Consider the following 7056-nt stretch of genomic DNA (forward strand, 5'->3'; position numbering starts at 1 on the left):
ATTAACTTATGTTCTGTGTGTTTGTTTTGGGAGCTGCACGGTCACATCCCAGCTTTTTCTCCAAGGAGCTCAAGGTGGTAAACAGGGTTCCCCCTTCCCTTCCTTGCTCATCCATCTTTTCACTGACTACAGAATGCACTCACCTTAGCATGGTGGGACTGATCCATGTGACAAGTTCATTCATATGCTCCAGCCCTAGTTGGGGGTGCAGTAGTTTGAGACCAGAAATGACAGCCCCAGTTCGTAGAGAAAACTCTGTGGGTGTTTAGTGACTCTTAAATGTTCCTGAGAGACAGCTTTTGGCTATGCTCAGTGCTTTCCCCCCTAAAAACATGTTTAGGGGTACTCTCATTTTCCTACTCTTGTTGAAATACTGCCCCTCAATGAGGCCAAACTTAGATTCACAAAATGTTTAGGGGTATGTGTCCCCCTGAGTGCCCCCAGAAAAAAAGCACTGGCTATGCTTATTAAGATGGGACATGGGTGGTGCTGTGGTCTAAACCACAGAGCCTAGGGCTTGCCAATCAGAAGGTCAGCAGTTCGAAGCCCCGTGATGGGGTGAGCTCCCGTTGCTCGGTCCCAGTTCCTGCCAACCTAGCAGTTCGAAAGCATGTCAAAGTGCAAGTAGATAAATAGGTACCGCTGCGGCGGAAAGGTAAACGGCTTTTCCCTGCGCTGCTCTGGTTCGCCATAAGCGGCTTCGTCATGCTGGCCACATGACCCGGAAGCTGTACACCGGCTCCCTTGGCCAATAAAGCGAGATGAGTGCCACAACCCCAGAGTTGGTCATGACTGGACCTAATGATCAGGTGTCCCTTTACCTTTACCTTTATGCTTATTAAGAAATGACCATGGACTCCATAGGACTGTGCATCCTCTGACATAAGTCATTTTGTTTTGCAAATCAATGCACACATGTATTTTCATTTATTGTTGCAGGGTGTGTGTGTTTTTTTGGGGGGGGGGCAGTCCAGTCTGCATGATACTCTGAGTCCTGTATTTTTCCACATGGGAGCAAATGATCAAGGCTGCTTGTCAAAAGAAAAGAAAAGAAAACCCACATCGCTTTGCATCATCATTAATTATAATTACAATCATTTTATTTATATGCCGCTTATGTGCATGATTGCCGTCTTGCATTTCTAGTTCCTATCGCTTTCAGCTAGGTGAAGCCTGCCTGTCTTCCTTCGCTGTCATTCTGCTTAGGTCTCCTTTCAACTCCCCTCCCCCCCACTCCCTCCAGAAGCCTCTTGCCATCTCTCGGAGCCAAGGGTTAGGGGTCCAGTGCAGTCGCCAACCTTTCACCCATCCAGGTGTTCTATTCTTTTCTAAACTGCCAAGACCAGTGGTTGCCAACTGGTAGTCCACGTAACCCACCCGGGGGGGGGGGGTCTTTGGCACCATTCACATAACAAGAACTACCACCGAGATGTCTACGTTTTCAAAAGCAGGGAGTCCATGGCTTGGCTTTCGAAAGACAGGGGGTCTGCGGTGCTTAGCTAATTGGGAAGTTCATCAGTTTTGTTGATTAATTCAATTAAATGGTTTCAACTGGATTTCGAATAAATGTGCAATTAATTGTCACTGTCCTGAATTTCACTGTGCTTTTGTCTTCCTTGGTGGGTCTTGCAAGCCACTGTTGTGAATGACGCTTTTTACAGGGCAGGGGGCACTGGGGGTGAGTTCATGGAACCAAGGGGATGGCGGCCTGAAAAAGTTTGGGAACTGCTGGTCCAAGAATTTTATTGGCGGGTGGCCATATAATGACTAACAGCAACAATGAGGTCATATGAGTACTTCCTTTCCGGGCAAATGCTACTTTGAAGTCAGTCAGCTCTTGTTGCATCCAACAGGTGGTAGAAGCATGAGTCTCAGGTTACGCTCCTTGCTTTGTGTGGGTGACTAGACTCTCTCCACCTGAGGCAGGTGTGGATGGTGACATTTCAAGTGTTTTCTTTTCTTTTCTAATATAATTTTTATTTATTTTCCATTTAATATTATACATTCACATCATCTTTATCCACTATGCCACCTTAGCTCTAAGAGCCTTCCTTCCCACCCACCTCATGGCTTTCAAAATTAACCTTTATATCATTGCAATTTATACATTTTCCAATTCTAATTACACTCATTACAGAATATCTCTAGAATTTAAATGATTAGAGAAAGATAGAAATTTCTCATTACAAGTCTTCAGACAACCCTGCTAATGATGTTAATTGCTTACAATGATCAAATATCGTATAAATTTAGTCCAATCTTTTTGGAATACTTGATCGTGCTGGTTTCAGATTTTTCCCATCAGCTTCGCCAGTTCTGCAAAGTCCACCATCTTCATCTGCCACTCTTCTTTCGTTGGTACTTCTTGTTGTTTCCATTTTGGGGCTAAAATAATTCTTGCCGCAGTTGTTGCATACATGAATCATAGAATCATAGAATCATAGAGTTGGAAGAGACCACAAGGGTCATCGAGTCCAACCCCCTGCCAAGCAGGAAACACCATCAGAGCACTCCTGACATATGGTTGTCAAGCCTCTGCTTAAAGACCTCCAAAGAAGGAGACTCCACCACACTCCTTGGCAGCAAATTCCACTGTCGAACAGCTCTTACTGTCAGGAAGTTCTTCCTAATGTTGAGGTGGAATCTTCTTTCTTGTAGTTTGGATCCATTGCTCCGTGTCCACTTCTCTGGAGCAGCAGAAAACAACCTTTCTCCCTCCTCTATGTGACATCCTTTTATATATTTGAACATGGCTATCATATCACCCCTTAACCTCCTCTTCTCCAGGCTAAACATGCCCAGCTCCCTTAGCCGATCCTCATAAGGCATTGTTTCCAGGCCTTTGACCATTTTGGTTGCCCTCCTCTGTACACGTTCTAGTTTGTCAGTGTCCTTCTTGAACTGTGGTGCCCAGAACTGGACACAGTACTCCAGGTGAGGTCTGACCAGAGCAGAATACAGTGGCACTATTACTTCCCTTGATCTAGATGCTATACTCCTATTGATGCAGCCCAGAATTGCATTGGCTTTTTTAGCTGCCGCGTCACACTGTTGGCTCATGTTAAGTTTGTGGTCAACCAAGACTCCTAGATCCTTTTCACATGTACTGCTCTCAAGCCAGGTGTCACCCATCTTGTATTTGTGCCTCTCATTTTTTTTGCCCAAGTGCAATACTTTACATTTCTCCCTGTTAAAATTCATCTTGTTTGTTTTGGCCCAGTTCTCTAATCTGTCAAGGTCGTTTTGAAGTGTGATCCTGTCTTCTGGGGTGTTAGCCACCCCTCCCAGTTTGGTGTCATCTGCAAATTTGATCAGGATGCCCTTGAGTCCATCATCCAAGTCGTTGATAAAGATGTTGAATAAGACCGGGCCCAAGACAGAACCCTGTGGCACCCCACTAGTCACTCTTCTCCAGGATGAAGAGGAACCATTGATGAGCACCCTTTGGGTCCGGTCAGTCAGCCAGTTACAAATCCACTGAGTGGTAGCATAGTCAAGACCGCATTTTACCAGCTTCTTTACAAGAATATCATGGGGCACCTTGTCAAATGCCTTGCTGAAATCAAGGTAGACTACATCCACTGCGTTCCCTTCATCTACCAGGCTTGTAATTCTGTCAAAAAATGAGATCAGGTTAGTCTGACATGACTTATTTTTCAGAAATCCATGCTGACTATTGGTGATCACAGCATTCCTTTCTAGGTGCTCACAGATTGTTTGCTTAATGATCTGCTCCAGAATCTTCCCTGGTATTGATGTTAGACTGACTGGGCGGTAATTATTTGGGTCCTCTCTTTTCCCCTTTTTGAAAATAGGGACAACATTTGCCCTCCTCCAGTCTGCCGGGACTTCGCCTGTTCTCCAGGAATTCTCAAAGATGACTGCCAGTGGTTCTGAGATCACATCTGCCAGTTCTTTTAATACTCTTGGATGCAGTTCATCTGGCCCTGGAGACTTGAATACATCTCAACTAGCCAAGTATTCTTGTACTATCTCCTTAGTTATTCTGGGCTGTGTTTCCTCTGCTGAATCATTTGCTCCAAATTCTTCAGGTCGGGCATTGTTTTCTTTATCGGAGAAGACTGAGGCAAAGAAGGCATTGAGGAGTTCAGCCCTTTCTGTGTCCCCTGTTTGCATTTCACCATCTTCTCCTCTGAGTGACCCCACTGTTTCTTTGTTCTTCCTTTTGCTACGAACATACCCATAGAAGCCTTTTTTGTTGCTTTTAACCTCTCTAGCAAGCCTGAGTTCATTCTGTGCTTTAGCTTTTCTGACTTTGTGTCTACACGTGCTGGCTATTTGTTTGAATTCCTCTTTGGTGGTTTCCCCCCTTTTCCATTTTTTGTACACAACCTTTTTTAATCTTAACTCAGTTAAAAGTTCTTTAGATAGCCACCCTGGCTTCTTTAGGCACCTTCCATGTTTCCGTCTCATTGGTATTGCCTGAAGTTGTGCTTTTACTATCTCCCTCTTAACAAACTCCCAGCCATCATGAACTCCCTTTCCTTTTAGTATTACTTTAGTATTTAGTATTACTTTAGTATTACTTTAGTATTACTTTTAGTATTATGAGTAGTCTTTTATCTTCCCTTGGTGTCTCTTCACCCACTAGACCCAATAGAAAGCTTCTGGTTTTTGAACAAAAGTATTTTTAAACATTTTCTTTAACTCATTTTATACCATTTCCAAGAAAGCCTTTACCGTACTTCTTTGCAAGTCCACCGCGTCTGGTAAAAGATACCTTCCCTTTCTTTATATTTCCAACACTTATTAGTTCTTGTCTTGTACATTTTAGCAAGTTTGGTTGGTGTAAAATACCATCTATACATCATTTTCATAACATTTTCTTTAAGCGCACTGCATGCCTTCCTTCCGTACCCTTTCCCAAGATTCTAACTGAATATTATATCCAAAATCTTTAGCCCATTGTGTCATCACCCCTTTGTACTCCTCATCCTTAGCGTGCCATTCCAATAGTAATTTCTACATTTTTGATAATATTTTCCTCTTATCATCCAATAATTCTATCTCGAATTTAGATCTTACTGTATCAAAACCCTTTTTCTTTTTATCCTCCTTAAACACGTCATTTATCTGGTGATGTGGCAACCAATCCGTCAATAGGTCTTTTATTTCTTCAGATGTTTTAAATCTTAACTGACAACCAATCTCTGTCGATAATCCTAATGTTTTCTTCTCCCCCTGGAGAGTGCCTGGAGGTAGGAGGCCAGATCTCACGTAGCAGAGGAAACAACCTCCTGCAAGGTGGCTTCTCCTAGACGAGTGTATCCCAAACTTGGGTCTCCAGCTGTTTTTGGACTACAACTCCCATAATCCCTAGCTAGCAGGACCAGTGGTTGCGGATAATGGGAACTGTAGTCCAAAACAGCTGGAGACCCAGGTTTGGGAAACCCTAGATGTTTGAGAAGACAATTCCCATTATCCCCAGTCAGCACAGCTCTGCACTCAGCTCCACACAACATCCTTCAAAACCATCCCATGAGCTGTATGTAAATAAACTATACAAGGCAGAGAGCAAACATTTTATTTATTAAGTTATTAAATTTATAGACAGCCCTTCATCTGAATATTTCAATCTGGTTCACCAGACGAAAATATAGGATAAAAACACAAATAAATAGTTGGAACAAAAGGGAAACAAGTCAACATTTAAAAGAGCATCAGATGTCAATCAGCCAAAGGCCTGGTTGAAGAGGAACATTTTCACCTGGTGCCTAAAGGTGTATAATGAAGGCGCCAGGCGAACCTCCCTGGAGAGTCCATTCCATAGATGGGGAGCCACTGCAGAGAAGGCCCCATTCTCATGTTGCCACCCTCTGGACCTCTTGAGGAGGAGACACACAAAGAAGGGCCTCAGAAGATGATTTTAGGGTCCAGATAGGTTCATATGGAAAGAGGCACTCCTTGAGGTATTGCAGTCCTGAGCCATTTAAGGATCTATAGGTCAAAACTCGCACTCTGAATTGGGCCCAGGAACTATTTGGAAGCCAGTGCAGTCGGACCAGGATTGGTTTAATATTCTCAAACCGTCCTGCTTGGTGAGCAAACTGGCCGCTGAATTCTGCACCTGCAGCTGAAGTTTCCGAACCATCTTCAGAGGCAGTCCTACACAGAACACATTGCAGTAATCTAACCTTGAGGGTACCAGAGCATAGAACAAACTTAGTTGGTCTTTAAGGTGCTACTGGACATTTTTTTATTTATATAGACTACAGTAATTAGGCTATTCCTGTTCAGATAGGGGTATAGCTGGGCCACCAACCGAAGCTGATGGAAGGCACCCAAGCCACTGAGGCCACCTGAGCCTCAAGCAACAGCAAAGGATCCAGGAGGACCACAAAGCTACAAAGCTGCTCCTTCAGGGGCAGCATAACCCCATCCAGAGCAGACAACCTCCTGTCAGGAGCTCGTCCTACACTCAAGTAGGACCCTGGCAGAGACACATGCCCAACTGGCATGTTCTCTCCCTCCTGGTCGATCGTTCGGGAGCTTCAAAAGCTTTCTTCAGCCCAAACATCACAGCGACTGGTGCCAACAGACACCGGCACACTTAGGGCTTTGCAGAGTCTTCACAGCTTGTGTAACAGAGCTCAGCAACTCAGCATTTTGGCTAATCTACTTTATTTACATATAAACACACACGGAGCACTGCAACACGGCTCCCTCTCTCTCTAGCATCAGACAGCAAAGAGAGAGAACAAAGGAAAGAGAACAAAGGAGAGAGAACAATAATCCCACTCAGGAAACACAGTAACACAAACATCCTGTCTCCGTCACTTCCCACTCTGTGGAGTCAAAACATATACCGTCATGTAATAGACAACAATCCCATGATTGCAGTCATGGAGCAGGAATTCTAACACCTCCCACCCATCTAGTCTAAGGAAGCACAAACTAACAGTTGCCTCAGTCTTATCTGGATTGAGCTTCAGTTTGTTGGCTCTCATCCAGTCCATTACCGAGGCAAGACAACGGCCCAGCACTTCCACTGCCTCACCTGCAGATGTAAAGGAGAAACAGAGCTGAGTGTTATCA

The sequence above is a fragment of the Podarcis tiliguerta genome (genome assembly GCF_965153285.1).
Source record: "Podarcis tiliguerta genome assembly, chromosome: 4".
Taxonomy (NCBI): domain Eukaryota; kingdom Metazoa; phylum Chordata; class Lepidosauria; order Squamata; family Lacertidae; genus Podarcis; species Podarcis tiliguerta.